Raw genomic sequence first — 13754 nt, 5'->3', positions numbered from 1 at the left:
TGTCCAGCAACCGGGGGGGGTAGCTGGTTCGAATCCCTCACTGCATGCCGGAGTGTCCTTGAGCAAGATACTGAACTCCTGCTCCTAATGAGCAGGTTAGCATCATGCAATGAGACATCAGTGCATGAATGTGTGTGGATGGTGAATGTGATAATTGTTGTAAAGTGTCTTGAGTGATCAGACTGGAAAAATCCATTTACCATTTACCAGGACAGATGAAAAAAAGTTAGAAAAACAGCTCTGGTTGTTCTGACTAGCCAGTCAGTGGTTTACAGTGTTTTTAATCAAATCAATGTACCTCTACGGAAGGTTAATGATAAACAGGATGGCATGAAGCAGTACTTTTGGTACCATCCACAACTTTCATGGAAAGGCAAAAATCAATATTCTAAGGTGTCACATAACTAAACTGAACCTGAGTGCTGGGTGGAAATGGGGCTTGAGCTACCTGGGCGCTGCGCATTGTAGCAGTTAACTTGTTGAGCACGATGTTATTACATCAGTGGTAACTGATGGCCACAAAGACAGTCATCAGGCAACAGAACACAAGAACAAAATGAAGGAATTTAGTTGCCTTTTATTGTGTCTCATGTTCACGACTTTACAGATACATTAGCACATATTTGTAGTTCTACAAATTTGGTGTTTACTATCTAATTCTCTGTTATCCCCCCAAAACTTGTTGTGACTACTGCTGCTAGCCACTTTTTCACATTCTTTGTATCCAGTTCACATTTGTGGCACATAATCATAAATGCTAAGAGTCATCTTAAAGTTTGACAAATGCAAATGCTCTGTTTATTGAAGTATAGTTTAACTGTAACACAAGAACGATTTTGACTGTTGCAAGACGGGTATTGCCGTCCTCTGGTTGTAATCAAATGATTAGAGAGCATGTGACTGAATCCAGCAGCAGGAGGTCAGGCTGCTGCAGTAAATCATATCTAACAAGTAAAATCCCTTCAGCACCGGGCTCCTGCTTGGCTTAATGAATATCCAACTGTGTGACCCTGATGCAAAAAGGAGTTTGGAAAACCTCTCGCACTATTCCTGTTGCTCCATGTGAAGCAGCAAAATGATGATGCACGATGAACTCTGTGAGGAAGCAGTGACACCTGAGGTCAATAAAAAAAAGAAGAATTTTGTTTAATTTCAGGGCATAGTTTCATGGACGAGCCCCTCCGTGAAAAAAGAGAGAAGAAGTTGCATCTGTTTAGTCTCAGCCATGTGGATGTGAGAGACAAAGCTGACCATTAAAGGCAATGAGACAGACAGGAAGGACAACAAAGAAGGCAGACTTTCCAGGAGGCGCAAACCGTTCTTTGGAGTGTCTTTTGTTGACCACCAATAGGCAATAAGGGGCAATAAGGCAGCCATAAAACCACACTATACAGTAATATACACCACTAGTACAACTGCCTCCTCCACTTCCTCCAACCACCAATAAACGAGTTGGTCAATTACCCCCGTGGTAAAAAGTAAAGGTGGGAGAGGGAGACAGATGGGAAACGGAAAGAGGCTTGCAGATGGACAGAGAGGCAGAAGGGACAGCGATGAGGCAGGAGACAGTGTGGCGCTGCAGAAATGTTGCTGTCTCAACATGGCGCCTGCAGACCTGAGGCTGTCCCTCCTCCTTCCTTATTCATTCTCTTCCTCCATTTACTCTCCTTGTTTACTTCTGTTTCCTCCTGCCTGTCCCGCTCTACTCTTTTTTATCGGCTCTATTTTCTCTCTGCAGAGCTACAGTCAGCGTTGCATTCCTTTATTCCAGTGTCTTTTCTTTTCCTCCTCTCTTCTGCTCTCCTAACAGACAGCAGCTGGCCATTGCAGCAGCAGAGGAAGTTCAGCCATATGTTCCTGATCAAAGCTTCACATAGAAGCCCCGTGGGTCGCTTCTCATGCAACATAACTGCTCCGAGTGTTGCATTTAGCCTGCAATGAAACAGGGTGATGGTCAGGTTGACGGACATGGATCTGTCGCTGACTCACTATCCTGTCCTAACACGCTGAGATTTCATAACCTTACACATGCAGTGTCCTAGCATCCCATCCCATTTCAGTTTGCTGAAAGGATTAGATATTGTGTTAAAGGTGATACTTTAGAGCTGACTACACCTCAGCCACTGTCTTGAAGATAATAGTTGATGTGGTGTCTATATATAGAAATACAGAGGCAAGTCATGTGAATCTGATAATACAGAAAGTGTTATGACTCAAATGCAGACCTTGTGGATGCAGTCAAGCAGTTTTGGGGATTGTCCATACTATCACCTTATACCACTGCTACAGTCATTGTGCTCTTACTGCTACATCTGTAATATGATGTAAAAACACCTATGTTATTAACAAATCACTGGGCAAAAATGCAGCACATCATACTGTGAGCGGTTTGATCCGTCAATAAAGTTATAATCAAAAGACAGTACGATAAGTTTGTCTTTGATCTTTGCCTCTCTTCATCTAAAGGAAATGCCCCTGCTCCATCTGCATCGCTTGCGTTTTCAACTCAAGTGAACAGGAAGTGGAACTCGTTAAATTCAGAAATAGATGTTAGAAAGCTCTCACAGGAAATATTACAGCAGTAGAACCACTAAGATGTTTCCCACAGACAGACTGGAGTGAGCTGGAAAATCAACTATAAATGCAAAACAACAATTCAGCGGAGTTGTGACGCCTATTGGCATGAATACGATATGAATGTGTCTGGAGTCGAATTCTACCACTGGTGCATCTAATATGAGAGCTACTGTGACTAATATGACTGTTATGTACCACTGGTACCACAACAGCTGTAGAAGTGCTCGTGTGACAATTAGCACAGCTTGTACAAGTTTGTGTTAATGTTTACATTGATGCTTTCACCATAGATGGTCAACATAAACCTTTAAGCACACATCACCAACATATACATATTCTAAACCTTTCATGTGCTGTATATGATATTGGCTACATATAAACAAGTGTGTGTGTGTGTGTGTGTGTGTGTGTGTGTGTGTGTGTGTGTGTGTGTGTGTGTATATAAAATAAGAAATATTATCACACTGTTATCAGTGCTTTTATAAAGTCTTTCCAATTCAGTCTATATTTTATTTGAATAAAGAATTACGCATGGGGCTAAAAAGTCAAAAGTGTCTGCAAAAGTGGGCTGTATCTAGCTTGTGTAAGTGTTTTTTTATCTATTTTTTTCATTTTTTGTATTTTCTTTAGCAACCTGAGGGGAGTTCAATCCAATAGTTGGAATGCAAGTATTTTATAGAGCCAGCAAAACATTCTAATTTTGGTAACAATGCTGTTTTGACTGAAAGTGAAACTTGACAGGGGATTTAATATTCACTAATATACCTCTGCATTATGATCCACAAACAAAATGTTTTCATATCCATATTGATATGTTCATCTGAAACATAAGGGGATGTTTTGTAAAGGAGCACTCTGTAGTTTTGAGCACAAATGGCCATGAGAAGAGAAAGATCTTCATTGGCTGATTCTTTCTGAATCCCTCTTAGTTTTCATGACTGAATAAACTGAACAAACAAACTGACGTGAAAGGACAACACAAGGGACCCTGCCACCTTTCTAGCTTCAAACAGTGTTCTGGGGGCTTCTTTTACTCTGAGAACAGCTTGTTTATTCACTTATGGAAAAAAAAAATCTGTATTATGACTTAATTATTATTGTAAATAGCACAATGAATAAATAAATAGATGAAAAAAAATCTGACTTTGAATTTCTTCTCTAAATCTGCATAATGCCCCTTTACTTTTTTTTTTTTTTTTTTTCCCCCTAAAACAAGTGAAAATCATACCAATAACTCTGTTCTCAAAATGTTTTGACAAACACTGATGGTATAAAAAATGATTCAGTAACTGTTAAATCATTTCACTCTCAGAGAAATAGACAGGGTCGAAATTATATTTTTTTCAACTAAATCAGATATGATAAATAATAAATGAAATATAGAAATAAATAGAAATACTATTAACCAGCTGATCTTCTACATAATATATCTGTCCATTCAACTGGATGTCAGGTGGCAATGGGTATATTCTGCCTTTTGGGCTGACAGAAAATGAGCCAAAATTGAGATACAATCCAAAAGGATATTTAATATTGTCTTTAAATCAAACTACAACTGTAAATCAAATCCTAATCTGTCATAATCTAAACAAAGACAGCAAAATAAGGCAGAATCTAAATAGGCAGAATATACCCTTCGGCCTTTGGAATGGACAGATGTCTCTTCAGTCACCAAAAAAGTGATCTGGATATATTTATTTTTAATGTTTTTTTTCTGAATTAGAGGATTACACAGCTATTTCAGTAGACTGTTGGTGCGTCACTTCTTCCCTCTGCCATTTTGATTCTATGAAGCCAAATGTCATCATGAGAAAGAAACCCCAGGATAATCAAAAACCTTAACAACCCAAGAGAGGACATAAAGGAGGTTTTTTTTGAGTCGGAGGTGTCAGATGTCATTGTCAGACAATAATTAATTTCCTTAAAAACTGAATATAAAGAAGCATACTGGTGACATTTGACAGTGTCCCAATTCAGCTGAAAATCTTAGCATTTATGGTTCAGAATTTTAAGAAGGCTCTGACTGATGTTCATGTTAGGAAATGAAAATACAGAAAAAAAACAGAAGCTGAACAGTGACGAACACTTTAGAGATGATAAATCCAAATAGTGCAGCAAATCTAGACTGCTGGTGTGTTTCTAAACTCCTGACTCCTGATTGGGTCCCTTAGAAAGTCAGGCATAAATACGTTAATGATGAACAAAGTGATAACTACAAATCAACATCAGCCATCACGCTGTAAACGATGGTCTTTTCCTCAACAACCTCCTGTCATTACGCACAGAAAAAAAAAGACACACACTCACCAGCTGGCGACAGAGAGAACGAGTCCGAGCTGCCTGCCTGGACGGGAAATGAAAATTAAAGTTAAGCGTAACGTGCTTTACATTTCTATTTTAGAAAGACGGCGGATAGAGGCGCTGGCACACAGAGTCTAAGCCTAAAACAATCACAAATAGAGGAGAGCAAGAGGATGTCCCACCCACCAGTAGGCTATATCTAGCCCGTCCAGACTCTCTGCTGAGGCCGTCTCCTCCTCCTGGACGGCTGAGCGGCTCCTCAGCTCAGACTTGAATCCTTCTTCAAGGCCGATAGTAGGCCGGCACACCCCAGTTCAGTGCAGGAGTCCACATAACTTGTTTGGTGTTGATCTGCATAATCCAACTACACACACAGCAGTGAACTCGAGTGTGTGTGTGTGTGTGTGTGTGTGTGTGTGTGTGTGTGTGTGTGTGTGTGTGTGTGTGTGTGTGTGTGTGTGTGTGTGTGTGTGTGTGTCCAGCGTGTGAAAGTTGTGTAACATTTCGCACCCTCGTCTGAGGTGGAGGGTCATCTTCATCAGTCCTGGTGCTGAGGTGACGCTGCGTCCTTGTCCTCACTCTTCGGTTCTGGAGCCAGATTTCTTCACCTGTCTGTCGGGTAGGCGCTCCCGCGGATCTCCAGGCGGCGCTGTCGGGTCAGGTACACGCTGCAGAGGAGCACCTTCCTCCTGTCGGCTCGGGCCGGCAGCCAGGCGCAGACATCCGCGCGGTCCGGGGAAGATCTGACCGGGCTCACCTGGAGAGGATGGAAGCGAGGCAGACGGCAAAATCACACATCTTTTGTAATCTATATTAAAAATGAAGGGTCTTTTTTTTTTTCTTTTTTTTTTTTTTGGAAGAATTAGAATCAGAACAACGATGAAGTTATTATATTTGCGTTCCCGAACAGGCTAAATCTTGCAAACTTGAGCGAAAAGACATTTGATTAACAAGATTATGATAACATGATGATCATTTTGAAATTTATACTGAAACACACACACACACACACACACACACACACACACACACACACACACACACACACACACACACACACACATCAATCTTTAGGCCAATACAACTGCTAATGAAAACAAAACTGCTGCCATTTAAAATGAGTGTGAAAATGTAACATACATATCCGGACAATGCAACAATATCATGTAAATGTTAAATGTGATAAAGATATTTACCACATTAATAATTAACACTAAATGTGTCATTCTATTATTATTGCTAATATTATTAACATTATTATTAATGTTGTTGTTGTTATTATTAATAATATTATTGTTATTATCATATTATCGTTGTTACCGATATCATTATCATTATTATTATTATTATTATTATTATTATTATTATTATTATTATTATTATTATTGTTGTTGTTGTTGTTGTTGTTGTCATTATTATTTCAGTTTTTATTATATAATTACTACTATGATTACTATTGAAATCCATTCAGATCTGGCAGAGTCCGTCGGAATAATGATCGCTGTTTAGCAGAACTGCACTCAAAGACGTGTGTAATAAGTTTCTGAATGAATGAATTCATCAGGTGTCTCATTAAACACGCTTGCTGAGGAAGCAGATGACAGAAGTAGCGGATCAGAGTAACTAAACCCTGTTTGTACTGTCCGCCTCTTCAGAGTTGAGCAGCTGTCCTCACATTTAGACTTCGCCTCTAAAAAAAAAAAAACCAAAACTAACTATGTGTGCACTTTAAGCATTCTGGAAAATAATACATTTATCGTATCGTATAAGTTTCGCGTTAATCCATTCGATAACATTAAATGAACTTCATTGTCCATGAAATTGTTCTCTAGCTTGTGCCAAAGTAGAAAACGGGTCGGCTACATACACTGTAGCACAGCAGACCATTAAAAACATACTAACAGGCTACACGTTTACATTTAGTAGACGCTTTTGTCCACAGCGACTTGAAGTAAGTACGATTGTCGCAAGAGAGAAACCACAACATATGACCGAGAGTAAAGTAGGAGGAAAAAATAGAAACAATTTTCAAGCTCATCTGAGCATCGTAGCTGCTGTTTATCAGGGACTCCTTACATCACACACGGGTGCAGACGGGCAGGTATAAACCAGAGAGGTGTGTGTCTTCGCGGAACGCAGGTTGTGTTGCTTTGCGTCCACATGCTCACATTCTCCATGACCTTGTCGCCGTGTGCAGCTGGGAGTCGCTCGGCTCTTTATTCCCCCCTGAAATGCTCGTTGAGAGCAGCGGCGGGTCGCGCAGCTAATATCAAACCTCAGTGCGCGTTTCTTTGCTCTGTGGTTGGTTAATGGTATCATTTCCGCTGACATCCCTCCCGTTCCACCCGGCAGACTGGATGCGACTTCAACACGGGATCTCTGCTTTCTGTCTCAGATCCCGCAGATAAGGACAGGCACGCATCAACAACTGCAGCACACATTTAGCCTGGACTGGTGAAATCATGCAGAATGTGGATTATTAATTCAGTGTGTTATGGGGCGGTGAACTAGAGACGCTGTTTTGTTCACCAAAAGACAAATAAACGATTATTTCCCGCCTCTGCTTCGCTTTTCTTTGAGCAGCTGCAAGTTTAACCTCACATGCAGCAGAACGTCCGCGTAATATCCAGAACCATACTTTACATTCCGATAGCCCCTCATCCAAACAACAGAACACAACTAATAAGTAGTAAATCCGTGTTAAGCTTTTTTGGTAAACCTGTAACCGGCATCGAACAATATTCAATTCATTTTAATTTTCTTTGAAACTTAACTGTGTATGGACATAACCACTTTAGAATAAATACAACACTGCCGCCCTGAAAATCTGTAACAGCACAGGACAGATCTCATGTCGGGCTGCTCTGAAGTGAAATGCGATGAAACGTTATTTTAGCTTCATCGTTAATCTAACAACTGGTTCATTTCTTCACTCACTGTCTACTTTTGAAGACAAAAAAAAAACCCAAAACAAAACAAAACAAAACAAAAAAAACAGTCTATTGAATATTTTCCGAGACCAGACGAGAGGAGCAGGGCCCGACACCTCTGCGCTTGGTTTATGTCAGGACACTAAAGTGTGTCATCGCAGCAGGGCCCGGCGCGCTCGGCCCTTCCTGTCCCGGCATGCTGGGACACGGGAAGAGGGCCATAAATTCATTTCGCCAGAGAAGAGGTTGGGGGTGACATTACTTTCTTTGTCTCTGAGAGGCCGCCATAAAGCCAAATGAAGAGACATTAGAAAGACAGCGAGGCAGACAGGAAGGAGAGACAGAGGAGTCACCTTGTCTCGCCTCCAGACCGAGCAGCCTCCCCCTCCCTCCCTCCGGCTGCTGCCATGGCCGAGCTCTCTCTGACTTCTCTGATCCCTCCGTCCTGTTGGTCCTCTGCCACAGACAGCCTGTCTTCTTTAACTGTGCACCTCCAACTGTTGTTTCCAGTCTCCTCCCATGTCATTTTCTTCAATCCCTCATTTTTCTATCCCTCCCATCTCTGCCTGCTCTCTATTCCAATATCCCCCTCTCTTCTTTGTATCTGCCCTCATTTTCCACTTCTTCCTACTCTTTTATTTGCCTTCCATCTCTGCCTTTTCCCTCTTCTTGTTTTATTCTTTTATGTTTCCTTCTCTGCACATCCTGACATCCCGTCTCTTTCTCCTTCTCTCTCCCGTACCTTGTGCCTGTGGTCCCGGTACCGTCCGCTCTCCCACCATCAGACCGTCGTCCTCCGTGGCCGCTGCGGCTCTCCCGGACTGCTTTGGACCGGAACCGAATGACATTCCTCCACTTGTTCCCGTTATGTTCCTCTAGTTGTCTTCGACGTCGGTATAAATCGCCTGCCATCATCAAGGGTCGCTCTCTGCCACGAGGAAGATCCAGCCCTGCGGACGGCGGGAGGTGTCCACAGGGCAGTCGGTGTGCCCGGGCTGCAGCGGCAGTGAGACAGGTCCTCCTGCGCTTCTAAAGATCCGGTTGTGTTGGAGCGCTGATCCGCCATCGCTGCAGATTCCAGTCCCGAGCCGAGCTGGCACCGGGCACATGTCAGGTTTCGGGCGGCGGTAGGGACCTGGGCTGCCGGTTCGGTTCCTGAGTGACACGGGCAGGCTATAGAGGAGGAGGGGGTGTTGGGGAGGAGTAGCAGCAAGCTCTTCTTGCTCCAGAGTTCCGGAGCATGTGCCGGTGCGTCTCCTCCGTTAGGTGCGACGCCTCGGCGGCAGCGGCTGCGTCTCGTCCCCACCTGGCGGCGGCTGCCACTGAGGTGACATCACCGAGGTGACAGATCACCTCACAGATACTCTGAGAGGACCTGAGCCCTGTCAGTCAGGTGATTTGAACACACTGCAGCGTGCTGTCGTAGGGGCTGGAGAGTTAATGGTGATTAATCTTCACTCTGTGTGTGTGTGTGTGTGTGTGTGTTGTGCTCTGACATTACTGTGGAAACATCCGTGAAGAGGAGGGGGGGGGGGACATATTTTGGGTTGATGGGGGTAGAGACTGGCTGAAAACGCTTCCGGTTAGGCGGCCAATGGCAGTCTGAGGTTCACGGGCAGACCACGCCCCGGAGCTCTAACGGCTTCTTTCCTTCTCTCTCTATCGGTCTCTGTCTGACTTTTTTTTTCTTTCATAATGGGGAATGGACTACAGGCTCCATTAAAACGCGCTCTGTACATATTTCACTGCCGCTTCAAACGAGAGCCACGCGTGTTTGAGAGCCTGCTCGGGGGCAGGAGGCCGAGGCGGCCTGACTCCCAAGCTGCATCCAATTACAGTCCGCTTGAATGCAGCAGCCCGCTGTGGAATTTCCCCTCAGATTAGGCCTGCACATTGTTGTAAGAAAGGCTTCTCTAAGAAGTATTCTTATGTTTCCAGGGGAAGAGCTCACAGTGTAAATGCAGAAGAGGTGATGTCGCTGCAGGTGTTTTGTTTTCATCTCCTGGAAACATGAGAAGATGATTGTAACAGAGCTGCTAAAATGATTTAAGCATAAGGCGGCACATTGTTCAGCCTTTGTTTCTGATACGGTCGCAGGACATCCCGCTTACACTCAGTATAGTATTGTGTTAGGACGCGTCACGATTTTTTTTCCAATCATATTCAGCATTATTAAGTGACTTCAGCGCCCTGGTTAAATGAGCACTATGCAGTTTTGGAGAAGAAACTTTTTAGAATAATTTGAATATGTTACAATATTAATGAGCCAATTGCACAAACTCACAAATATTTCGTTTTCCCATAAGTGAATCAACAGGCTGTTCTCAGAGGAAAATAAGGTCCCAGGACGTTGTTTGAAGCTAGAATGGTGGCAGGGTCCGCCACGTATAAACAAAGTAAAACAGTTTAAATGTGATGTCCGTTTTTGTTTATTCAGTCATGAAAAATAGAAAAAAGAGAAATTGATTATTTAGCTTGTTTAGTCAAAATTAACAGCGTTCTCTTCTCATTTAATTTCTTCGCCACAACTACGGATCAGTTTATCAAAACAAGCGGTGCAGATACGTGAGTATTAAAGGATGAACATTTTAACTACCACTCTAACGGCCTTACACATGCTTCAAAGTAATAGGTTAATCGATATATATTTAGCAGGAACTTAAATATGAATAAAAGCTGCACATCACTGAGAAGTTAATGATTATTATCTGAAAATATTTATAAGCCCAAATGAGCAAATTTAAGTCCTGTCTGCAGCTGACCGAGCGGTCGTCTCTATCAGGAGCCATCCAATGGAAATGAAATACAGGCAGCATAATTGCTGGTGCAGATTTCTGTTCTCCTCATGGTATCTATATTCATCTCTATAAAGCAATCATGAAGCCAGTCGTAAGCATGACTCGGTGTACACATGCACGCCTCTGTCGGTGTCGTAGCTCGACCATAGTTGCTGTGTCGGTCACTAACTGGCCTGGGAACGTGATGGTCGGGATGCAGTACGTCTCTTCTGCCTCCGACAGTCGCTGTTCTTCTTTGACAAACCTCTGTACCTCTGTACGCACACAACAGCCGGTGGGCAGTAGGTAGGCAGTGTGGTCTCATCGAGAAACACTTGAGCTCCATGTTGGAAATACGTTCTAATGCCGTACAAGAATTAATAACACATGAAGTAATACAAAAAGTATACTCACGTTCATGAGAATTCACAAGACAGAAGTCTTTTTTTCTCTCTACTCAGAAGTGATCGAGTGACTATCATGGACTCGATCAGTGAATTCGATTAGTAAACCCCTCAAGGATCGTTAATGAATGAATATTAAATCACAGACACTGATAACATACACTGAACACATAGACCATTCATCTATAAGCCTCCTTGCATTTTGATTGTATTTGTACTTAACTGTACGCACTGCTATGATGACCTAATTACTACACTTGAACAATATTAATCAGGCCAGAAAGACAATTAGACTCGTGTTCCATCATCATTAATCATTATACATTATATCGCTGCGGCGAGTGCTTTAAATCCACACGTTCATAATGAGGTGTCCATCCTGTGGAATCATTTGGAGAGGGAACGCCATCCCCATCAGTTCCTGTGTTTAACGTCATAGATGCGTCATTTTCTGCACTGTACTTAAGTCACGTCTTTAGGTTAGCTCAGGGTTCACTATCAGCAGTTCTAAATCAAACGTTGTGATATTTTCTGATCTCTTCCAAGTAGATTTTGTCAACAAGAATGAAACTGTATCTGCATATGACGCCCACATGGATGCTGGGTAAAATTAGGGCTGCACAGATTTGCGGTCTGTGGATGGGAGCACATATGGTGTCCAGATAGGCCTTCAGTACTAATGGATCGCCTGCCACTGTAACCTCACGATAATGAGACAAATCTGTGTGTAAATTGTTACTTCTCCGATACTTCTGTCCAGCAAGACAGTGTTAAAGCGGTCAGACTCACCGGGCTTGAGGCTGGAGGGCGGGATGACGCAGGACGCACGGCGGTGAGCAACCTCCAGGAGGTGGGGGTTTACTGGCCCGGGCTACGTGTGTGTGCGTGTGCGTGTGCGTGTGTGTGTGTGTGTGTGTGTGTGTGTGTGTGTGTGTGTGTGTGTGTGTGTGTCAGAGAGAGAGAGAGAGAGAGAGAGAGAGAGAGAGAGAGAGAGAGAGCGCTATATGGAGAAGAGCATTCTGCTTTCAAAAGTGACATTCCAATGATCTCTCCCTTTGACACATGTCCTCACACACACACACACACACACACACACACACACACACACACACACACACACACACACACACACACACACACACACACACACACACACACACCATCTCTGTCTCCTCCACTTTCCCATAATTATAAACAGAAGAAGAGTTGCCGACACACACAACTCAAATTGCAAATGGTGGACCCCCCCCCCCCCCTCCCTCCGCCCATCAACACCCCCGGTCAAGCTCGTATAACCCGTTACCATGACAACTGGGCCCCAGATCGCTATAAAGTTTTACAGAACAGAAAGAGGCCCGAAACTCCCACTCTGCCTCTCTCTCTCTCTCTCTCTCTCTCTCTCTCTCTCTCTCTTTCTGTATGTGTGTGTGTGTGTGTGTGTGTGTGTGTGTGTGTGTGTGTGTGTGTCACTGGGAGGAATGGTGAAGAAGAAGCGGACTCCATGTCAAAACAGATTGGAATCTCTCTTTCTCCCTCGCGACTTCAGAAGTTGCTCTCCATAAAACGAGTCTCGGGGGAATTGAGGCATTTTTCATTAAATCGGGCCAGTGAGCGCATTAGGAGGATTAAAACATATTTATGGAGCTCAATTTGCATTTCTTACAGGCACAGAGGCAAGCGGCCCTGGCTGACCTTGTGCGTCTGAAGGTCGAGGTCGGTTTGGATTAAATGTAGTTCCACCGGATCACCGGGCGGATCAATAGTGTGACCTGCTAACATCTTGCTTTGAGAAACAGCCAGATACAGTGACATGGAAAATATATATATATATATATATATATATATATATATATATATATATATATATATATATATATATATATATATATATATATATATATATATATATATATATATATATATATATATATAGTTACATTGGTGATTGGTACAATTGGTTCTTCAAGTATCATTTATTGAAGCAGTGAATATTTCCATTTTCCTATCATTTACACATCCACCCCACTACATGTATTTGATATTGTACTTGATTTATTTAACATTTTACTGATATAATTCTCCACATGTAGTTAATAGATTTAGGTATTAGTTTTGCATCAGAGCCAAACATACTTTATTAATTTAATATCAGATACCTTTATCTTAACTTTTACTTGGGTATTCCAAAGTTTGGCTATTCGGGTACTTCTGCAACACTTACTCCCTAACAGCTCAATGATATAGTGATGAATCATTTGAAAAAAACTAGTCACAACTCATCAGTTACTAACTGCTCAAATGCCAGTTTCTCATGTTGTACCTCCTTTCTTTTCAGATCATGTCAGACTGAGGATGTCCCTTTCTAAATGATCCACAAGTACGACACTATAACTGAATTATAAATATATAATAGGCCACCTATCTCTTGAGCTCGCCATCACATGTATAAAGGTGTAGGGTCTTGCCTATATACATGCTGATGCACTAAAGTGTACACAACATAAAATACTGAAGTCATCATATTCTATAAGTCAGTCGTAGATTTTGCAGTGCAACGTGAAACACGAAACACGAAATGGAAGTTCTCGAGCAATGCATCAGAGCTCTACTTAAGAGTGGTAAAAACTTTCCCAGAAAATACAATCTGTCCTGTTGCTCCTATTCTTCAGCACATGTTGTGAAGCTGCATGTTTCATTTCTACCAGAACCAGATGTTTGCTTCTGGACATGGTCTGTCTGAAATATCAGAGTCACAATCGCAGAAA

General features: G+C 42.5%; 1 long non-coding RNA gene across 2 annotated transcripts; it reads right to left on the bottom strand.

The window, feature by feature from the left end:
* Positions 1 to 581: 581 nt before the first annotated feature.
* On the bottom strand, positions 582 to 11901 carry LOC119014219. 2 transcript variants are annotated; one of them, XR_005072902.1, is made up of 5 exons: positions 11779 to 11901; positions 5389 to 5635; positions 5065 to 5242; positions 4885 to 4921; positions 582 to 1932 (listed from the first exon to the last, which is right to left on the bottom strand). It is a non-coding gene; the product is annotated as an uncharacterized LOC119014219 (long non-coding RNA). The 2 variants fall into 2 exon arrangements; XR_005072901.1 differs by lacking the exon at positions 11779 to 11901 and adding an exon at positions 8551 to 9186.
* Between the last annotated feature and the right edge of the window lie 1853 nt (positions 11902 to 13754).

This window comes from Acanthopagrus latus, chromosome 23, assembly GCF_904848185.1.
Source record: "Acanthopagrus latus isolate v.2019 chromosome 23, fAcaLat1.1, whole genome shotgun sequence".
Taxonomy (NCBI): domain Eukaryota; kingdom Metazoa; phylum Chordata; class Actinopteri; order Spariformes; family Sparidae; genus Acanthopagrus; species Acanthopagrus latus.
The sequence above is the reverse complement of the archived record's forward strand: the minus strand, read 5'-3'. Positions and strand labels throughout refer to the sequence as shown.